General features: G+C 43.4%; 1 pseudogene; it reads right to left on the bottom strand.

Annotated features, from left to right (window-relative positions):
- Positions 1 to 2,851: 2,851 nt before the first annotated feature.
- Positions 2,852 to 2,952, bottom strand: LOC113903785 (annotated as a pseudogene).
- Positions 2,953 to 21,888: the final 18,936 nt, after the last annotated feature.

The raw sequence follows: 21,888 nt of genomic DNA, 5'->3' as shown, positions 1-21,888 counted from the left end.
CTCAAAGTACATTATATGTAACTGTACAGATTGTTAAGAAGTCATTGTGAAATGTATCACACGGTGTCATTGTGAAATATATCCCACTGTGTGCCGCTCACAGGAATACTAGGCTTTCCTGAAAGCCAGGGGTGGTTAAGAACATTCATCCAAGTGTGAAGAAGAGTAGGGAGAAGAGATTTCAGGTGAGAGAGTTTTCTTTTCTTCTGAATATGATATGTCCTACTCTGTCTACTTTCAGTTCAGTTCAGTTCAGTCACTCAGTCGTGTCCGACTCTTTGCAACCCCATGAATCGCAGCACGCCAGGCCTTCCTGTCCATCATCAACTCCCAGAGTTCACCCAAACTCATGTCCATCCAGTCGGTGATGCCATCCAGCCATCTCATCCTCTGTCCTCCCCTTCTCCTCCTGCCCCCAATCCCTCCCAGCATCAGAGTCTTTTCCTATGAGTCAACTCTTCGCATGAGGTGGCCAAAGTACTGGAGTTTCAGCTTTAGCATCATTCCTTCCAAAGAAATCCCAGGGCTGATCTCCTTCAGAATGGACTGGTTGGATCTCCTTGCAGTCCAAGGGACTCTCAAGAGTCTTTTCCAACACCACAGTTCAAAAGCATCAATTCTTCAGCACTCAGCTTTCTTCACAGTTCAACTTTCACATCCATACATGACCATTTGAAAAACCATAGCCTTGACTAGACGGGCCTTTGTTGGCAAAGTAATGTCTCTGCTTTTGAATATGCTATCTAGGTTGGTCATAACTTTCCTTCCAAGGAGTAAGTGCCTTTTAATTTCATGGCTGCAATCACCTTTACTCATCATGAAAAACTAACACAAAGAAAAAGGTATCCTGTACCACTGAGAGAGGAGGAAACTCACCACTGACCAAAGATCTCAAGAAGAGATGTAGAAGGGGTCACCTTCAAGTGCTGTAATGACTTAATTCTATTCCCTAGATCATTATTGTTTTTATTTTTTTTAATAAAAAAAGCTTTTTTTGGCTTTACTATTTGGCTTATGGGATCTTAGGTCCCCAACTAGGGATTGAACCTGGAGCCTGGCAGTGAAAGCACTGGGCTCTAACCACTGGACCACCAGGGAAGTCCCTAGATCATTATTTAAATTATACTGTTAAAATCTGAATAAAATATGCAGAAACTCCAAGAGTGCCTCCTCCACAACAATCTCAATGGAAGTTGAAAAAACAGAGCGCACTGTAGTTTATTTTCTTTGAAAAAATATTGAGGCACTTGAAGGATGAAGTTTAAGCAATGCCCCCAATGTCCAGAGCTCCCCCTTTAGCCAAAATCTCGACATCAGAGTGCTTTCTCTCTCCTAATTTTGCACAGTTTGCAAACTTAAAAAACAAAGCTACTGGGACTTTGTTGTCAGTCCAGTGGTTAAGATTTCACCTTCCAACACAAGGGATGCAGCTTCAATCCCTGGTCAGAGAGCTAAGATCCCACCCGCTCTGGGCCAAACACACACACACACACACAATAGAAACAATATTGTAACAAATTTTCAACAGAGACTTCAAAAATGGTTCACATAAAAAAATCTTAAGAAAAACTACTGAAAAAAAAGCAGAGATAAAATGATAGTACTTAGAAAGAGTGGAGATGAGGAGATTGTGGGATCTTTCTAAAAAGCAAATATTTCCTTTTGTGATGGAAAATCAAAAACCTTTGTTAGACAAAAGCCGGTACATACATGATGTGGGTTAATGTATCCCAGGAAGTGACTGAGAAGAAGCCTGAAGGGTTTGCTCTGCTGCGCTGTCCTAAGCGTTGAAGGAGGTGTCCTGCTCGGTATCTACCCCATATGTTGTCTGCAGCTGAGCCCGTGATCAGTTGTGTCTGACTCTTTGTGATCGTATGGACTGTAGCCCATCAGGCTCCTCTGTTCATGGGATTTCCCAGGCAAGAATACTGGAGCGAGTCGCCATTTCCTTCTCCAGGGGATCTTTACAACCCAGGGATTTAACCCTTTCCACCTGCATCTCCTTGCATTGGGAGGCAGATTCCTTGCAGCTGACAAGAGGTTCGACTAAGTGGGAGGCTGTCCTTCATGTCCTGTCCCTTCTTGGAGCCAGCTGAGGGTAGAGGGGACATCATGGCTGGGGGCAGACAGAAGTCAGGGGCGAAACTGACCAGCCCGGTGGAGGGTAGAGCCTGGGAGGACTCAGAAACGATATGCAGCCGGGATCTGAGCTCAGAGAACCCCAGAAAGTCTCTTTTCTTTGCAGGATAGGGCATCTGTAGTTGGGAATAACACAGTTTGAAAGGTTTCAGAGCTCAGCATGTTGCTGTGCTAAAATAGATCTGTGCTGCAAGATTGCCAAGCTGGCATTAAAAAGAGGGAGGGGGGAACAAAGAGGAAAAAAGAAAGGGATGGAAGGAAGTGTCCACACCATGTAGACCCAAATGAAGTAAACCCAAGACTCATTGCCACTGCCTCCAAATGTTTCCAGGGAAGGTGGGTCGATCTTTTTTAACATATCTATTTGTTTGTTTGGCTATACCAGGTCTTTGTTGCAGAATGTAGGATCTTTAGCTGCTACATTCAAAGTCTTGGTTGCAGCATGTGCGATCTAGTTCCCTGACCAGGGATTGAACCTGGCACTCTGCATTGGGAGCTTGAAGCCTTCGCCACTGGACCCCTCAGGGGAAGTGGATCATTCTTAATCGTGCCTGGGACACATAGGAATTACACTTTCCGGAAATCCACACTTCTTATCTTCCTATCCGTGGTTCCATAACTGGATAGCACACTAGTACCTCCTAGACATCCTTTCAAAATGACCCGATGCCCCATTCTACCTAGACAGCACTTTTTTTTTTTAATTACGAGTAAAAATATGGAATGATTCACAAATTTGCTTGCCATCCTTGGGCAGGTGCCATGCTCATTTTTATGCTGTGTCAGTTTTAGCATTGTCTGTCCTGTATCAATACGTGTGATGCTGAACCTAGCATCAGATTCAATTTGTTTCGGGCTAGCACTGTTTTTCTTCTTCTTTTTCTTTTAAAATCCCTCTGTTGAGAGCACTTCCTTGGTGGTACAGCGTCTAAGACTCTGTTCTCCCAATGTACTCCTAATGCACGGGGCCTGGGTTCTGCTTAGGGAACTAGTTCCCACAAGCTACAACTAAAGATCCTGTACACTTAAAGAACCTGCTACCAATACCAGAAACATAAGAGACATGGTTTGATCCCTGGGTCAGGAAGATCCACTGGAGGAGGTAATGGCAACCCACCCCAGTTTTTTTGCCTGGAGAATCCCATGGACAGAGGAATCTGGCAGGCTACAGCCTATGCGGTCACAAAGAGTTGGACACGACTGAAGCGACTTAGTATGAACGCATGCATGCTGCGACTAAGACCCAGCACAGCCAGATAAGTATATAGATGTTTTCTTAAAAAATTTTTTTAAAAAATAAAATTCCTGTCTAACCTAATGTGTAACCAGTGTTGAGAACTGCCTTGATTCCCTTCTCTTTGGCAGATGTTTCAGGCATTTTCTAATCGTAACTAGAATGTCAGATCCCATCTTCATGAACTAGAGTTTCCCATGGAGTTTTCCTGGTGAGTTTCCCGTAAGAAAACTGTGACACAGGCTGAAACGATTTCTGTATTTTGTGATTTGGGAGTTGGTGATGGACAGGGAGGCCTGGCGTGCTGCGATTCATGGGGTCGCAAAGACTCGGACACGACTGAGCGACTGAACTGAACTAAACTCAGCTGAAGGTGTACATTCCCTTCCCACCTCCCCACCCCAAATGCCCGTTTTAATGCAGCAGAAATCAGGCTGCCTCTCACAATCACTGGGGTTGTTCAATCACTGCTGCACCAAGTGCAATCCCAATGATGCTGGCGTTGCTTTTACATACACGCTTGGCCATGGCCTTCACATTTCCAGCATTGCCATTGCCCGACGTGGATTGCTGCAACCATATGTGTTTAACGGGTTCATAGGCGCTTAAAAAGTCTCTAAGAAGTTGACACCATGATTTGGCATTAAACCCCACAGTTATTGAATACAAAAAAAAGGTAGAGTAGGGGAACAGAGCTTGGTATTAGGTAAACCATTCTTTGTCATTTAAGAAATCACTTAAATTCCTCATGTTCTCAAGAAGCAACAAGCCAGTGCTTACTACTATATATAAAATAAACAACAAGGCCCTACTGTATAGCACAGGGAGCTATATTCAGTGTCTTGTAAGAATCAATAATGGAAAAGGAATATATATGTATAACAGAATCACTCTGTTGTATACCTGAAACTTCTACAACATTGTAAATCAACTATACAACAATTTAAAAAAGAGAGAAAGAAATATGTTATTTGGAAGAACCAGTCATGTTCCTCTCTTTCTTCCACCACCGGCCTCCACTGCCTACCGTCACACCCAGGGAACTATCATTCATTCATTCATGGATTCATTCGCCACGTGCCAGGCAGGCGATAAGAAATGTACTATGAGAAGGTTGAGGCCACCCTCTGCCCTCTTAAAACTGGGGCAGGTGGGCAGCAATAGATTTTACTAGGATTATTTATTTTTGTGAGGACATGCAGCAGATAGCTCTTTCAGAATTAAAAGCTTGCTTTTGATAGAAATTAGTTCTTTTTGTGGGCTTCCTGGTGGCTCTGATGGTAAAGAATCTGCATACAATGCAGGAGACCCGGGTTTGATCCCTGGGTCTGGAAGATCCCCTGGAGAAAGAAATGGCAACCCACTCCCGTATTCTTGCTTGGAAAATCCCACGGACAGAGGAGCCTGGTAGGCTACGGTTCATAGTGTCACAAAGTCTTCTTGCATATAAAAACAAGTGAGAAAAAAATCCTATGCTCCATGTATCACTATCACCCCTCCTTCATCCCCAGGGTCACAAAGAGCCTCCGATAGATCAGAGAAATCCTGGAGACTCGGAGATGTTTATTCTTGCCTGATCCACAGAGGACAGAGTCCAGGGTTTTCCTAGAAACAGATCTAAGGCCAGAATCTGCGAGTTGATGTGAAGGTAGCCGTGCTAAGAGAAGCTGGGATTCCAGGGTTTCGTGCTGGCAAAATCCCAGCCCTGACAAATCCAGTTCACTCCCACCAGCCAGAATGAGCGGAGAAGGCAGTGGCACCCCACTCCAGTACTCTTGCCTGGCAAATCCCATGGATGGAGGAGCCTGGTAGGCTGCAGTCCATGGGGTCGCTAGGAGTCAGACATGACTGAGTGACTTCACTTTCACTTTTCACTTTCATGCATTGGAAAAGGAAATGGCAACCCACTCCAGTGTTCTTGCCTGGAGAATCCCAGGGATGGGGAGCCTGGTGGGATGCCGTCTATGGGGTCGCACAGAGTCGGACACGACTGAAGCGACTTAGCAGCAGCAGCAGCAGCAGGTGCAGCCAGAATGAGGAGCCGCCACAGGAGGAGCTATTTTACTAGTAAATTGCTCCTGGTTTGTCTTGTGTTCGAACAAACAGCCGGACAATGAGAAGCCTTGCTTCAGAGAGAAGCTCCGGCTAAGCTGATGGCAAGTTTAGCTGTTAATTGAAACCTTTTGCTGATGACTAGTCAGGCAATCTGTACTTAATGGCCTTTAAAAGGGATGCCCCTCCGCCACCACCTTCAGAATGGTATTTTCATTTTGGATGATGTCAGAGTCTTCTGTGTTTCAAGGAACAGAAGGAAACATTTGTTTTTGTTGGACATTGCTACAGGCACTGAGGGCTGGCAGGGCACAGCTCTGCTTTGAGAAAGCTGACGGACCACAGGGGCTTCTGGCACGGCTGGCAGAGAGCGGGATCCAGGGCTCTGAGCATCAGGCTTTCTGGATTTCTCCTTGAGGACTAAGGCTCAGGAGAAGGTTCTGGCTGAACGTGTAGCAAGTGCCAATACGACTTGGAAAAAAAGTGTTACTCAGTGGTGTCTGACTCTTTGTGACCCCTTAGACAGCATAGCCCACTTGGCTCCTCTGTCCATGGAATTCTCAAGGGAGTAAAACTGGAGCAGTTTGCCATTTCCTTCTCCAGGGGATCTTCCCTACCCAGGGATCAAACCTGCATCTCCTGCGTTGGTGGGCAGATTCTTTACCACCTGGCCTACCAGGGAAGCCCAATATGACTTGAGCAATGAATCAAAACAAAACACATCGTCTAGGGGTTTTGTTGGTTTTTTTTTGGATGGTGACAGATTTCATTAACCATAACACAAGCCCTTCTGCTCCATCATCTTACATCCTCCGGCTTCAGATTATTTGCCTTTGAATCAGGAATGATTATTTTTATCTTCTCAGATAGCTCATGTATTAGTGTCGCTTCTGGAAAAGAGAACAGTTCTGGGGAGACATTATACTAATATTTACTGTTAAAAACATCTTGGCACATAGAGGACGGCCTGTATTAACAGCCACATCTGCGCTCTGATATATAGACTATCATCCTTTAATTCTCCACTGTTCTTTCCTCTCCCTGATAAAGCAATTGAAGGAGCCAGTACAATATATGCACAAGCTTTGTTAAAAACGATGTGTTATATGTGGGTGTGCACTAGTTCTCTCACTAGTGTTCTCTCACTAGTGTGTATGTGTGTGCACCTTGAAAATTTGCAAATAATATGTGCTTTGGACAGCAAAGACATCGAATCAGTCAATCCTAAATGAAATCCACTTGGAATATTCATGGGAAGAACTGTTGCTGAAGTTGAGGCTCCACTACTTTGGCCACCTGATGTGAAGAGCCAATTCATTGGAAAAAGACCCTGATGCTGGAAAGACTAAGGGAAGGATGAGAAGGGGGCAATCCAAGAGGAGATGATTAAAAAGTATCACTGATTTAATGGACATGAGATTGAGCAAACTCTGGGAGACAGTGAAGGACAAGGGAGCCTGACGTGCTGCAATCCATGGGATCACAAACGTAGTGCCCAAATGAGGCAATGGGGCCTGGAAGACAATTATTTGTCACTTCTGTAGTCACTATGCATCTGATGTTTCTACTACAAAAATATAATCTTTTTTTTTTTTTTTTTTGCGGGCGGCTCCACTTTACTGTGCCTGCTGCCCCCGCCCGCCTCGGCCCGGCCGCCCAGTGAAAAATATAATCTTTTAATAATTGAAAAATTAAGATGAAAATGAAGGGGTAGAGTCCCAGGCAAGTTTCAGAGAAAGCGTGCCTCCTTGATGGTGAAATAAGGACTCACCAGGGCGGGCCAGTGCTAGCTGGAAGCCCTGATCCCTGGTAGGGCCGCCTGAGCAGCGAGGCTGATGGACAGCTGACTCAGGGTGCTCTCTGCTCTGCCATCACCTCTCCTAGAAGTCCTCTGAACCCGAGAGCTCGAGGGGCTCAGGGTCTGGAGGGGGCATCAATGTTCAGAAGCACCATGCAAATTGCCTCCGGAGTAGCAGCTGGGGAAGGGTGACCCTGAGTCCTGCCTGACCTCTACATTAAGGTAGTCGAGTCAATAAGACCTAACATGCTTATCTTAGAGCTTAATCCAGAAGTAGGAAACTGGGGCTTGTAACATAACGTATATATGGCTGACAAAGGGCTGGAAAGGGCTGGGGGTGGGATAATAGGTACCCTGGTCATGGGTGGGGGGCTGAGGACTCTGGTGGGCACCTGGCACAGCAATTGGTTGAGATCCAACAGAACCTACGGCTCCCCACTTTGAAGGGTAGTAATTAAGAAAACAGGGCTTCCCAGGTGGCTCAGTGATAAAGAATCCACCTGTCAAGCAGAAAATACAGGTTCGATCCCTGGAGAGAGAAGATCCCCTGGAGAAGGAATTGTCAACCCACTCCAGCATTCTTGCCTGGGAAATCTCACGGACAGAGGCGCCTGGTGGGCTACAGTCCATGGGGTCGCCAAGAGTCGGACATGATTGAGTGACTAAAATAGCAACAATTAAGAAAGTCCTGTATAAGCTACAAGGACCTACTTAGAGCACAGGGAACTATTAACATATTCAATATATTGTAATAACCCATATGGGAAGGCAATCTGAAAAAGAATATATATATATATATATATAACATATATATATCTGAATACTTTTATCGTACACCTGAAACTAACTCAACATTGTGAATTGACTGTGCTTTAAAAAAAAAAGAACAGAAAAATGAAAACAAAAGAAACGTCCTGTAGACCACATATGCTTTTAGGTACATCCACCCAGAGAAGGTGGCCAGATGGTGAGAGAATCATGTTGTAGGGACGGCATGGAGACTCGCAGTGGGGAATGGGTACCTCACTTCCTGTTTGCTTCCCCCAGAGAAATAGGTGACTGACTTTTATTAAGAGCCTGCTGTTTCACATGCTAATTCTATTGCCCCACAAGGATGGGGGAGCTATTTTGCAGGCTCAGGAGCACAACCACTGGGCAAGGTCCCCACCTACCTCTGATGACCCTCTGTGTTTGGGGCAAAGGCCTTCAGATATATAGGTTTAAGCAGGGTAGGTCTTTCTGTTAAGAAAGAGAAGAGGATGATTCCTCTATCAGCTCAAAGGTAGTTTATCCATTTGATCTCATCCGGGGCGGCATGAAGTCACTTTCACTCTCTGCTTGAAGATCTTTCTCTGAATTATTTTGTAAAGCTATATTCTGTGCAGGGCATGTGAAAAGATACAGATTCACTCTAAATTTGTATCAAAGAAAAATGTAATCAGAGGCTGCAGCTAGGGGTTCTTAGGGGACTGGAGATAAGGACTCGAAAATTGTAAGTAAGATATTTATCAGAAGAAGGGGTGGAAACAGGGATATCTTTGTTACAGGAAAATCCAAAAGAAATCTCCAAGCAGAAAAGCAGAGCAATGACAGAGCACCGTCTCACCAGACACAAGGATGGAGTACTTGGAGGGGTGGGGGGGCATACCTTCCATTGCCTCCCCACTCTTCCTGCTCCCATGGAAAGAAGGACTTAAGTAGGGGGATCTAGAAAGAGCAGAGGAGGCTGGTGGACTCTATTGAGTCAAGCGAAGTGCGCACCTCAGAGGAAGCCAAGAATTTGGACTCCTGTAACCTTTGCTGACTTAGGGAACACACAGCCTCTAGTGATCTCTAAAGGCCGAAGCAAACTCAGGAGATCTGAGCATTTCTCTTTGGGGCACTGTCAAGGGTTGAAAGATGCAAAGAACTGGGAAGAGAGCCAACTGCCCGCTGTGCAGGCCACAGTGTAAAATAAAAATGCAGGGTCTTGTGTTCAAAAAGCAGAAAACAGTTTCGTTAGTGGCACTGACCTCTAAAGCCTTTCCTCTGCAGTCTCTCTCCTGACTTCTCATGAAGTGTTTTTTTTTTTTTTTTAGTTTACCATTTAATGTTGATCTAAATTTAAAAATATTAAAAATTTAAATTGTTAGCACAAGTTTCGGTGTTCATTTAAAAGAACGTTTTATTGGAGGATAATTGCTTTATAATGTCGAGCTGGTTTCTGCATGAATCAGCCATATGTGTACACGTGTCTCCTGCCTCTTGAACCTCCCTCCCACCCCGTCCCACCCCCCCAGGTTGTCACAGAGCACTGGGTTGAGCTCCCGGGGTCACAGGGCAAGCTCCCACTCGCTATTTTGCGTACGGTAATGTTTACGTTTCCATGCTACTCTCCCAGTTCGTCCCACCCTCTTCTCCCCGCGCTGTGTCCACGAGGCTGTTGTCTGTGTCCGCATCTCTGCTGCTGCCTGCTGCAGTGTCAGTTTTCAATGTAAATATCAGTGCGTTGAATTCACAACGCAGAAGCAGTAAGACTGCACAATTCGGATATCATAGCTTACCCGTAAGTTCACGTGGGTCTTTTTTTTTCTCAACAGAAGAGGATGAGAGAAGGGACAAAGCAGGGCTTGACGTCTGGCTCCTGGACAGAGAAAAAGGGAAGCCAAGATTCTGGGATGATATTAAGAAACTCCACTTTGATACAGTTAGACCTGGAGCTCAATAGCCAACTCAGGTAAGATTCAAAAGTAAAATCTGATTGAGAAAGATGATATGATTTAAGAACGGGGTGCCAGCAGAAGGCAAATACCTCCATAATAGCTCAAGGCCAAGGTGAGGAAACAGGATAGGTTTGAACACAAGAGGAGGTGTGGTAAACCCAGGCAAGCAGACCATTTTTGCCTCATTAACTTGGGAGTTGAATCAACCATATTTTCTTTGGGGTAGACGACCCTTTTTCCTGTACTGAATTTTTATTACCTATTTGGCTTGACTTCACTAATATATTTGTCTGGCTCATCCACCTGGTCATCCTTAAGCTGGGGGTGGGGACCACCTGATGACCCCAAAGCTCTGTACCTCTTTTCAGACCCCAACCCAAACCCCAACGTTCCTGCCATAGAAATTCGACATTACAAGAAGACCCAGGCACAGAAAGGCATTTATGTAGCTTGGAGCTGAGGATTTGGAGCCTGCTAAGTCCCTGCTTCAAGCAGAGGGAAATTAAGCCCCATCATGCAATCGCATGTAATTTCCATCTGGAAATTACTTTGCAGGAAAATGGTCCTGGGCCTCTTTGCCAGCTGATTCTCCGAGCGTTCAGGCCCTGGTTTACAATGATGCCAGACAGCACTGGGTAAGGCAGAAAGAGACTCCAGAAATGACCATGTCCTGTTTTACAATTCAGAGCTGCAACTGGGAGCTGAGATAGAAGAGCAGGGACAGACTGGGGAAATGGATTGGATTAGATTATTGCATTAACCCAGAGAACATTTCAAATGAAAACTTGCATAGTGTAATCAATAATTCAGTCTTATCAGTGTGCTTGTCTGGGCAGATGACATTTATTTTAATAGAGACTCTCAGGAGGGGGATATGCAATTTTATGGTGTGCTTTTTTTTTTTTTTTTTTTTTTTGAGCATACAAATGCCTTTGCTTATTTATCTATGGTTGTGTGGTGTTTCTGGAGTCTATTTCTTCTGTGTTTTGTAAATTTCAGAAATCTGAATTGAGAAGGACCTAGTCTCTTCTCTGTTCCTATTCATTCCCCACCTGGTCTCTCAAATTCAGGTTTGCACCTACTTTGTCTAAGACACTTGGGCTCATTTAATGATGTCTGACTAGTGTCATTTCATTGCCTGTTTGCTTGTCCTAGACATTATTCTTATAATTTGCATTGTATTTATTTTATAGTTCTCTCATTTTCTCTTTCAGAATCTCTAGCCTTTCTTTTTTTAAGTGGGGTTGCATGACATTCCTTGCTAGATTTTAAAGCATCTAAAGTTAAAGATGGATCTTTAACTTGTTACTGCAGAGTTCTTCCAACTCCTGCAACCATTTCCCCCATTCTTACAGACTGAGGGGACTAACTATGACCAAAGGCCAAATCTGGTTGTCCATGTGTGTTCTTATAAATAAAGCTTTATTGGAACAGATCCATGCTTATTCAGCTCAGGCTGCTTTCCTGCTGCAGAATATTGCAGTGAGACTGCGTGGCCCACAGTCTAAAATTTTACTCTCTGGCCTTTTACAGAAGAAGTTTGCTGATCTCTGCTGCAGGCTCATGCCTCTCCATCTTCCACACCTACCTCGGACTAAGAATCAAGCCAAAGTGTTAGGGTGGAAAGGAAAGGAGGCACCCTTGTCTAGTTTCATGCTTTGACTGCTGCTGACCTGGTCAGTCGCTGGAGAATTCCCCTGAACCTCTTAGAATCTCCATCTCCTCGTTTATTGAATGAGAACAATAGTACTAGCCTCAGTTAGGATAAATACCTGAAACAAGTCCCAAAAGAGCACAGCATAGGGCTGGAGGGAAAAAATAAAACTATCGCGATAAAATAATTGTAGTTACCAAAGGGGAAAGGAGGTGGGATAAATTGGGAGCTTGGGATGAACAGATACACACCACTCTATATAAAATAAACAACAAAGACCTACTGTATAGCACAGGGAACTATATTCAATATATTGCAATAACCTGTAATAGAAAAGAATCTGAAAATCATGTATGTGTAGCTGAATCACTTTGTTGTACACCTGAATCATTGTAAATCAATTATGTTTCAATAAAAACTTTTTAAAATTTGTAATTTTTTTTACTGAAGTATAGTTGATTCACAATGTTGTATTAATTTCTGCTATAAAGCAAGGTGGTTCAGTTTTATATATACTTTTTTATATTTTTTATATTATACTCTTTTCCATTATGGTTTATCATAGGATATTGTACATAAACAACAAGGTTCTACAGTATAGCACAGAGAACGATATTCAGTGTACTCTATATTAAAATGTTTTTAATAAAAGTTAAAAATAAATAAATGGTATGATGATAAGGACAAGGATAATAATGACAAGGTACCATCCTGTGCCAAAGGCAACCCTCCAGACAGATTGTTTTCCAGAATTAGTGTCCAGGGAAGCCCAAAAGAGAAGGGAATCATTGCTATGTGGAGTCCTGCATGGAAAACCATTCCCTCACATTAACCTCTTTCACATCCCCTGGGGAGCCCTTGTATGTATCAAGGGCAAGCCCCCACCATCTACCATTTTGAGGTGCACCCAGCATTTAAGGTATAAATATGCAGTATTTCTGTACAGGGTGGATGACTGCAGCTATCAGGGATTAAATTACTGGATTGGATTCTGTAGTCTTTAACGTCCTTGGAGTTTCCTTGTTCCACTCATTTTTTCCTGCAGGATGGTACTGTGGGAACTGGTCGTTTCTACTTCATTTTCTATGACCTCAACACGTAGAATTAAGCACACACAGTCCACATCCACTAGTTTTTGTTTGTCTGTTTTGTGTTTTTTTAAATTCCCTTCTGAATACCCACTGTATTAATCTGGGTTCTATAGAGAAACAAAATCAATGGGAGAGATGTGTCTGAAGATCTTTCTTTAGCCATCTATCCAACTAACCCTCCATCTGTCTATTCTTCCATCCATCCAATGTATGTATGTATTACTTATCCTATCTATCATCTATCCATTCTGTTCACTCAATCATCCATCCATCTAACCAACCAACCATCCATCCATCCATCCAATGTATGTATTACTTATCCTCTCTATCATCTATCTATCATCTATCTTTCTGTCTATCTATCCATTCTGTTCGTCCAACCATCTATACATCTAATCAACAAACCATCTATCCATCCAAAGTATGTATGTATTACCTAATCATTCTATCTATTTAACATCTATCCATCTGTCTATCCATCTATCTATCTATCAATCATCTAATAAGACATTGGCTCAGGCAGTTATGAAGTTTGAGATATCCAAAGCTCTGCAGTTGACAGGCTGGAGACCCAGAGTGTCAATGGAATAGTTCCCATCTGAGACTGAGGACAGGAGACCCACGTCACAGCTCAAAGACAGTGAGACAGAGCAAACAAGTGCCCCCCACACAGACTTTGGTTCTAGTCAGAGCTTCCATAGATTGGATGAGGCCTCCCACATTTGGGAGAGTAATCTGCTTTTACTGCATCCTCCAATTTAAATGTTAACCTCATCCAGAAACTTCCTCACAGACACACCGGGAATAGAGTTTAACCAAATATCTGGGCCCCTCCTGGAGGCCTCCGAGTGTTTGCTGCAATCTGATTACTTAGCAACAGATGTGTGCCCCCGGGGCTGCAGAGAGCAAGGAATTGGTTATAAAAGTGACTGCATACTTTTATAGCCAAGGCGAGCTAAGTGCTTCAAACCAAATGTTATTACCTTATCCGAGAAGAAGCACTCACTGTGAATACTGAAAAAGGTTCCCCAGTCCACGATTCAAATGATCCCGTTTAACAATTTGCTTACAACCACAAGCCACGGGTGATCCCCATGTCTTCAGCATCACAGTCTCTGATCAGAGCTCTAAATGTCCTTTCCCTGAGGACACCATCCTTTTCTGCCTGGAGGAGGGCATTTCCTTGAGTGGCTTCTTAATTCTGCTTTTGTCTCCCTGAAGTCCATTCTGAGCAGTAGCAGGCAGTGTGAGCTCTTAAACACAGGAATCTGATCATGCTCCTCCCTTGAGCAGTTTCCCATTGCTCCAGGAATCGTATCCACGCTCCTTAACAGGCCTCCCAACTCGGAGTGGCCTGGCCCTGCCTCCGTCTCCAGGCTCATCTTGTACTGACAGCTTTTCTGACATTCGAACACCATACGCTTTCCCCATTCCTGGGCTTTCTGTTTCTCTCTTGCCTGAGTGTTCCTCCTGAGTCCCCCACTGCCCAATTCCCTCACTCACGTTCTACCTCCCATCACACCTCCCGGGCAGGGGGCAGCTTCCCTACCACGCCTCTCTGTTAAGAATTGCCTTCTTTATTTGTTTGTTTTCTAATTGATTGTCTGTCTTCCTCACCACACACACACACACACACACACACACACACACACACACACATACACACACACACTACACTGTGTATTATTTTTTGGTTCTTATTTTATAATTCAAATTATTTAATCTATGTTTTCTTATCTGCAAAATTGGAATAGTAATAATAAGTCTTCAGGTAATTAGGATTAAATAAGCTGTTGCAACATACTTGTAAATTTCCCCACCACACATTAAGCCTTACAAAAGGATTACCTCTTCATGTTCGTACATACATATATGCCAAAGATAGATGCTCATTATGACATTAAATTTGTGTAAATGACTGTAAGCATCACTTTATCGGCAATGATAAGATAGCAGTGCTTTAAATTTTAAAAAGACTAAATGAAGAATACCTTGGCAAAATCCATTTCCAAAAGGACATACCATCCAAAATGTACATTCATTAAGCAACTGACATACAGGGAACTCTACTCAATACTCTGTAATGACCTACATGGAAAAAGAATCTTTAAAAAATGGGTTTATATATATTATAACTGATTCACTTTGCTGTACACCTGAAACTAGAACAACACTGTAAGGCAGCTCTACTGTAATAAACATTTTAAAATAAAAAACAAAAAAATAAAACATTACATTTTATAAAGCAATTGAATAGCAAATGGCACACTTCAATTCTCATAACTGCTTTACCTTCTCCTGCACCCCCAGCGCCTAAACCAGAGCCCAGCACACAGCAGGTGAGCCATAAATATTTGGGAAGTCAATGGACAAGCAGAAAGGATTGCACGGATGTTAACAATGGTTAACATTTGCAGAGGGAACATCTTTGGCTTTTTCACTTTTCTGGTTCCTGTGTTTATTTTGCAACAAGAATTTGCTGCTTCTATAAGCCAAACAAAAAGCCTCTCGGGGTATAAAATGGGGTAGGATCTCATGGAAGCAGCGCGTGTATGAGACATCCCTGCAAATCCAGACCTGCCAGTGTCATCCGTTCTGGGTTTCCCATCTGTCTCCCTTAGGTGAGGTGGGGCGTCCTTTGCAAAGTATGAAGCCAACACTTGCCATACGCACTTTAAAAAAAATTTTTAGTTGTATGCTTTGGTTATTTTGGGTTCAAGATAGCAACCCCAAATGAGTTCAAGATGCCACTTTTGGGGAAGAGAATGGAAAAGCAGGACATGACAGCTGAAACAAAAGCAGAATGGCCAGAAAATGGTGATTCCAGGGAACCGATGGTGAGGAGAGGAACAGACCAGGAGGGAAGCAGGTTGCCCTGGGTGCCCAAGTCCAGGGAGGTGGGGCCTGTGAGCGGACCCTGGGGAGGATGTCGTGTGGACTCGCCCAGGACTTGGCGCAGCACTGGAAGATGCCTTCGGCTCCAGAAGAGACCAAATAAGACGCAGAAACAATGAAGGAACCGTGGGGGGAAACTCCTCTCATTTGCAGCAGCTGTTCATGTTTTCTTTGGAGTAGTCAAAACAATAAACTGATGTCTTAACCCCCTTGCCTGCAAATCAGCTGGGGAGACTTTGGCACCTATTGCTGTCTTGATGCAGTGAGACTGACTCGCTCTGGAAACCTGCTGTGATGAATAACTAACTGAGCACCATGTCCGCCAACTAGTTCAGATGAAAGGTGTCAGGTCAGGGAAGCCCGACCATTATTTGTACAACTATGAATATTTGTTTCTTTTCTCTCATTGAAGAGATTTGATTTGTCTATTGTGTTTACCGTTGTGCAATCAACATGATACTATCAATTGTTATATTTGTAGATTCACTGCTTTCTCTGTAGAGTAATGATAGTAATATAAACATAATTAACATTCACTGATGGCTTCCCTCAGGCCCTCTGCTGCGTGCTGAATGTATTACCTCATTAACTCTCACAATTGTTTGATGAATGAAAAAGTACTGTATACCTCCCCCCGCCCCCCATTTTTCAATAAGGAAACTGAGGCCAAAAAAGATTTAGGATCTTACTTGACAGTTCAAGGTCTGTTGGGCTTCCCTAGTGGCTCAGACCATAAAGAATCTGCCTGCAATGCAGGAGACTCAGGTTCAATCCCTGGGTTGGGAAGATCCCCTGGAGAAGAGAATGGCAAGCCACTCCAGTGCTCTTTCCTGGAGAATCCCATGGACAGAGGAGCCTGGTGGGCTATAGTCCACAGGGTCAGAAAGAGTTGGACACAAGTGAGCGACTATCACTTTCACTTCCTTTTCAATGGGATGGGAGGTTTCAAACTTAGATTAGACTCTGGTTCCTGAAAGCTTAATTTCTGTGTTGTACTTCTTTGCAAAGCTAAACTTTTCACACTGCATTGGAGGGAGATCTATATATGCAGAATGAAGTCTTAATTAATGGTTGTGCTGACTTTTCCTGTTTCTGGATTTTTTTTTTTTTTTGGTGAAATACAGATTGCTTTGAAATGCATTCATAACATACCAACGTTACTGGGAAATAATACAGCTGATTTGGAGCTTTTGTCTTGGTTTGACCTGGGCCTAATTTTATTACTAATTATAAAAATAATAAACTTGATAAAATGCCTAACTGGAATAAATGTGAGAGACTTCTTCCTTTATTCCCATCCCAATTTCCAAAAGGTGACTACTGTTATCCATTTTTAAGTAAGAAATGTATTACTTCTGGAAATATGTTACTCCTTTACAAACATAAATATCAATGAATACATACATATCTTTGGAAATAAAACACAAACAGAATTATGGCCAAGATAATTTTCAACGACTTTCTTTTTTTCATTAAAAACATGCACATAGCTTTAGACTCATCAGTAAAAAATGTATGCGCAGATATATATGCAAAACATTTATTGCAGTTCCTTGGGTACAAGAGGAAAAGACTGAAAACAAACCAAATGTTCATCCACTAAAGATTAACTATATTACATAAAATGGATGACTGTGGAGCATTCAATGATTTATATATGCACTGGCATGGAAGAATGTCTTCTGTTATTTTTTATCTTTACTTAAACTTTCTAAGTCAGGTACTGAGAAGCACACACATTTCCCCCACTACTACCTTGCCAGAAAAGACAAACTTAACATCTTTAGCTTTGAGGCCATGTGCAGGGTTGATGCTGAGGCCAGTACTTTGGCCACCTCGTGCGAAGAGTTGACTCATTGGAAAAGACCCTGATGCTGGGAGGGATTGGGGGCAGGAGGAGAAGGGGACAACAGAGGATGAGATGGCTGGATGGCATCACTGACTTGATGCACATGAGTTTGGGTGAACTCCAGGAGCTGGTGATGGACAGGGAGGCCTGGCGTGCTGCGGTTCATGGGGTCGCAAAGAGTCGGACATGGCTGAGTGACTGAACTGAACTGAACAGGGTTATTGAAATTAAAAGGCACCCTTGGAAGGAAAGCTATTAGTATGACAAACCTAGACAGCTTATTAAAAAGCAGAGGCATCACTTTGCCAACAAAGGTCCATATGGGGCTTCTCTGGTGGCTCAGACAGTAAAGAATCTATCTGCAATGCAGGAGACACCAGTTTGTTCCCTAGGTGAGGAAGATCCCTTGGAGTAGGGAATGGCAACCCACTCCAGTATTCTTGCCTGGGAATTCCCATGGACAGAGGAGTTGGGTGACCTATAGTCTATGCGGTTGCAAAGAGTCAGACACGACTGAGTAACTAACACACTTGACAGGATTATTGAAATTAAAAGACATCCTTGGAAAGAAAGTTAGTCATATGACGAACCTGGACAGCATATTAAAAAGCAGAGACATCACTTTGCCAACAAAGATCTCTGTAGTCAAAGCTACGGTTTTTCCAGTAGTCATGTATGGATGTAACCATAAAGAAGGCTGAGACTGAAGAATTGATACTTTCAATCTGTGGTGTTGGAGAAGACTCTTGAGAGTCCCTTGAACTGCAAGGAGGTCAAACCAGTCCATCCTAAAGAAAATCAACCCTGAATATTCACGGGAAGGACTGACACTGAAGGTCCAATACTTTGACCACCTGAAGCAAAGAGCCAACTCATTGGAGAAGACCTGGATGCTGGGAAAGATTGAAGGCAAAAGAAGAGAGCGCCAGAGGAGGAAATGGTTACACAACGTCACTGACTCAACGCACATGAATTTGAGCAAACTCCAGAACATAGTGGAGGACACAAGAACCTGGTAGGTTACAATCCATAGGGTCACAAATAGTTGGACACAGCTTAGTGACTAAACAGTAACAGGGTTACTGCTAGAAATTTTGTCTCTTATTCAACAATTCAGAACATTTCCTTTGCCCACTGCAAAACAAATGTCTCTCTTGGTGCCTGTAATGCACAAAGTACTTGTTTTTCTATGTGTTTCCACAGAGAGGGAAAAAAGGAAGCAACTGATAGGAAGGTATTTTCTTGTTCCAACTCTAGCTCTTTTTTGGGCACCTTTCATATGATAATATAGCCATAAATTAAAAGTAAAAATAAAATAAAACAGAGCACAACAATAAAAACACCCAAGTCAACTCAGACCTGAAATAGACTTAGTAAATTATTCATCTAGTGGGTTTCTTCTAAAAATTTTGAAAAGTTTGTCAAACTTTATTTCTATAAGTGTAGTACTTTAGGGAGATGTTAAAAGTTTGACAATTTTCTCCAGGTGTCCTTTGCAGAATAGAATGAATCTTGGCATGTAAATCTCCTTCACCGGGTCCCAGAGTGGTGGCTTCTGTGTCTTCCTATTTCCTGATTTCCTAAAGATTTGTGCTTAAGTACTACCTCTGTGGGGGCTTCCCTGGTGGTTCAGATGGTAGAGTCCACCTGCAATGCTTAAGACCTGGGTTCAGTCCCTGGGTCAGGAAGATCCCCTGCAGAAGAGAATGACTACTCACTCCAGTATTCCTGCCTGGAGAATTCCATGGACAGAGGAACCTGTGGCTGAGAAACTAACACTTTCACTTTTTTTTCCACCACCTCTGGGAAAATCCCTGGTGGTCCGGTGGTTAAGATTCCACAGTTCCACTGCAGGGGGCATGGGTTCCTTTCCTGGTCTGAGAAATAAGATCTTGCATCCTGCACAGCATTGCCAAAAAATTAAAAAAAAAAAAAAGTATCACCTTTGGGCATAGCACAGTTCAGTTCAGTTGCTCAGTTGTGTCTGACTTTTTTCAACCCCATGGACTGCAGCACGCCAGGCTTCCCTGTCCATCACCAACTCCCGGAGCCTACTCAAATTCACGTCCGTTGAGTCAGTGATGCCATCCAACTATCTCATCCTCTATCGTCCCCTTCTCCTCCTACCTTCAATCTTTCCCAGCATCAGGGTCTTTCCAATGAGTCAGTTCTTTGCATAAGGTGTCCAAAGTATTGGAGTTTCAGCTTCAGGATCAGTCCTTCCAACGAATATTCAGGACTGATTTCCTTTAGGATTGACTGGTTTGATCTCCTTGCAGTCCAAGAGACTCTCAAGAGTCTTCTCCAACACCACAGTTCAAAAGTATCAATTCTTCGGCATTCAGCTTTCTTTATGGTTCAACTCTCACATCCATACATGACTACTGGAAAAACCATAGCTTTGACTAGAAGGACCTTTGTTGGCAAAGTAATGTCTCTGCTTTTTAATATGCTGTCTAGGTTTGTCATAGCTTCTCTTCCAAGGAGCGAGCATATTTTAATGTCATGACTGCAGTTGCCATCTGCAGTGATTTTGGAGCCCCCCCAAAATATAGTCTCTCACTGTTTCCATTGTTTCCCCATCTATCTGCCTTGAAGTGATGGGACTGGATGCCATGATCTTCACTTTTTGAATGTTGACTTTTAAGCCAGCTTTTTAACTCTCCTCTTTCACCTTCATTAAAGGCCCTTTAGCTCCTCTTTGCTTTCTGCAGTAAGGGTAGTGTCATCTGCATATTTGAGGTTATTGATATTTCTCCCAGCAATCTTGATTCCAGCTTGTGCTTCATTCAGCCTGGCATATAAGTTAAATAAGCAGGGTGACAATATACAGCCTTGATGTACCCGTTTCCCAATTTTGAACCAGTTTGTTATTCCAAACAATAACCAGTTTGTTATGTTTGGTTCTAAGTGTTGCTTCTTGACCTGCATACAGGTTTCACAGGAGACAGGTAAAATGGTCTTGGATTCCCATCTCTTTAAGAATTTTGTCATGTGTATATGTTGGGGCTTCCCAGATGGTTCAGTGGTAAAAAAAAAAAAATCCTAGTGCCAATGTAGGAGACTCAGGCTCCAACCCTGGGTGGGAAAGATCTCTTGGAGAAGGAAATGGCAGCCAACTCTAGTATTCTCTCCTGGGAAATCCCATGGACAGGGGAGACTGGTGGGCTACAGTCCATGGGATCGCAAGAGGGTTGAACACAACTTAACAATGAAGCAACAATAGTAACAATGTGTATATGTTAATCCCAAACTTCTAATTTATCCCTCCTCCTACCTTTTCCTCTTTGGTAACCATAAGTTTCTTTTCTATGTCTGTGAGCCTGTTTCTGATTTGTAAATAAGTTCATTTGTACCATATACATACATATATATATATATATATATCCCGTATCAGAGAAGGCAATGACACCCCACTCCAGTACTCTTGCCTGGAAAATCCCATGGACGGAGGAGCCTGGTAGGCTGCAGTCCATGGGGTCGCTGAGGGTCAGACACGACTGAACGACTTCACTTTCACTGTTCACTTTCATGCATTGGAGAAGGAAACGGCAACCCACTCCAGTGTTCTTGCCTGGAGAATCCCAGGGACGGGGGAGCCTGGTGGGCTGCCGTCTCTGGGGTCACAGAGTCGGACACGACTGAAGTGACTTAGCAATAGCAATATCCTGTATACGTGGGCTGTGCCAAGCTGCTTCATACATGCCCAACTCTTTACAACCCTATAGACTATAGCCCACCAGTCTCCTCTGCCCCTGGGATTTCCCAGGCAAGAATGCTGGAGTGGGTTGCCAGTCCCTCCTCCAGGGGATCTTCCCAACCCAGTGATCAAACAAAATCTGTTATGTTTGTTATGTTTCCTGCACTGGCAGGTGGGTTCTTTACCACTAGCGCCACCTGGAAAGCTCACATACACGTGCTATCATATGGTATCTGTCTTTCTCTGTCTGACTTACTTAGTAGCATCATCTTTTGTTGTTGTTGTTGTTGTTTTATCAAAACCACAGGTAAACACTTCTTTCCTAAAAACAGGTTCTGTGACTAGAAATGAGTTTAATCACAAAATTGTCCCAAATTCTCAGCCCTTACGCATCGGTGGATGAAGACTTGGTCAACTGTGCCAGGCCTCAGTGTGGGACCTTCCTGACCTTGTGCAGTTTGCTTACTGAGAAGAGGTGCGTGTACTGACTGAGTCAACAGGCCGTACTGCAGAGAAAATATCAGACTATCGTCCTCCTTGCGGCCATTCCTCTATGTGTCACTTCGTGAAAACTGCCTGTTTTGTGGAAACAAACACGTTTTGGCTTCTTTGGGGTTCTGTGCAGCCAGCAGAAAAGCCAAGTCGAATCCCATTCTCTGTCGTGAATCATCCTCCCATCTGCCAACTAAATTCTGGCTGAGGACACAGGCTTTAGGCAGAGGAGGTACAGAGCTAGAAAGAAGCATGTTGAAACCCAGATCTTAGGCCATTTGT

The sequence above is a fragment of the Bos indicus x Bos taurus genome, chromosome 13 (assembly GCF_003369695.1).
Source record: "Bos indicus x Bos taurus breed Angus x Brahman F1 hybrid chromosome 13, Bos_hybrid_MaternalHap_v2.0, whole genome shotgun sequence".
NCBI lineage: Eukaryota > Metazoa > Chordata > Mammalia > Artiodactyla > Bovidae > Bos > Bos indicus x Bos taurus.
Note: the sequence above shows the minus strand (reverse complement) of the source record. Positions and strands in the feature narration are given on the sequence as shown.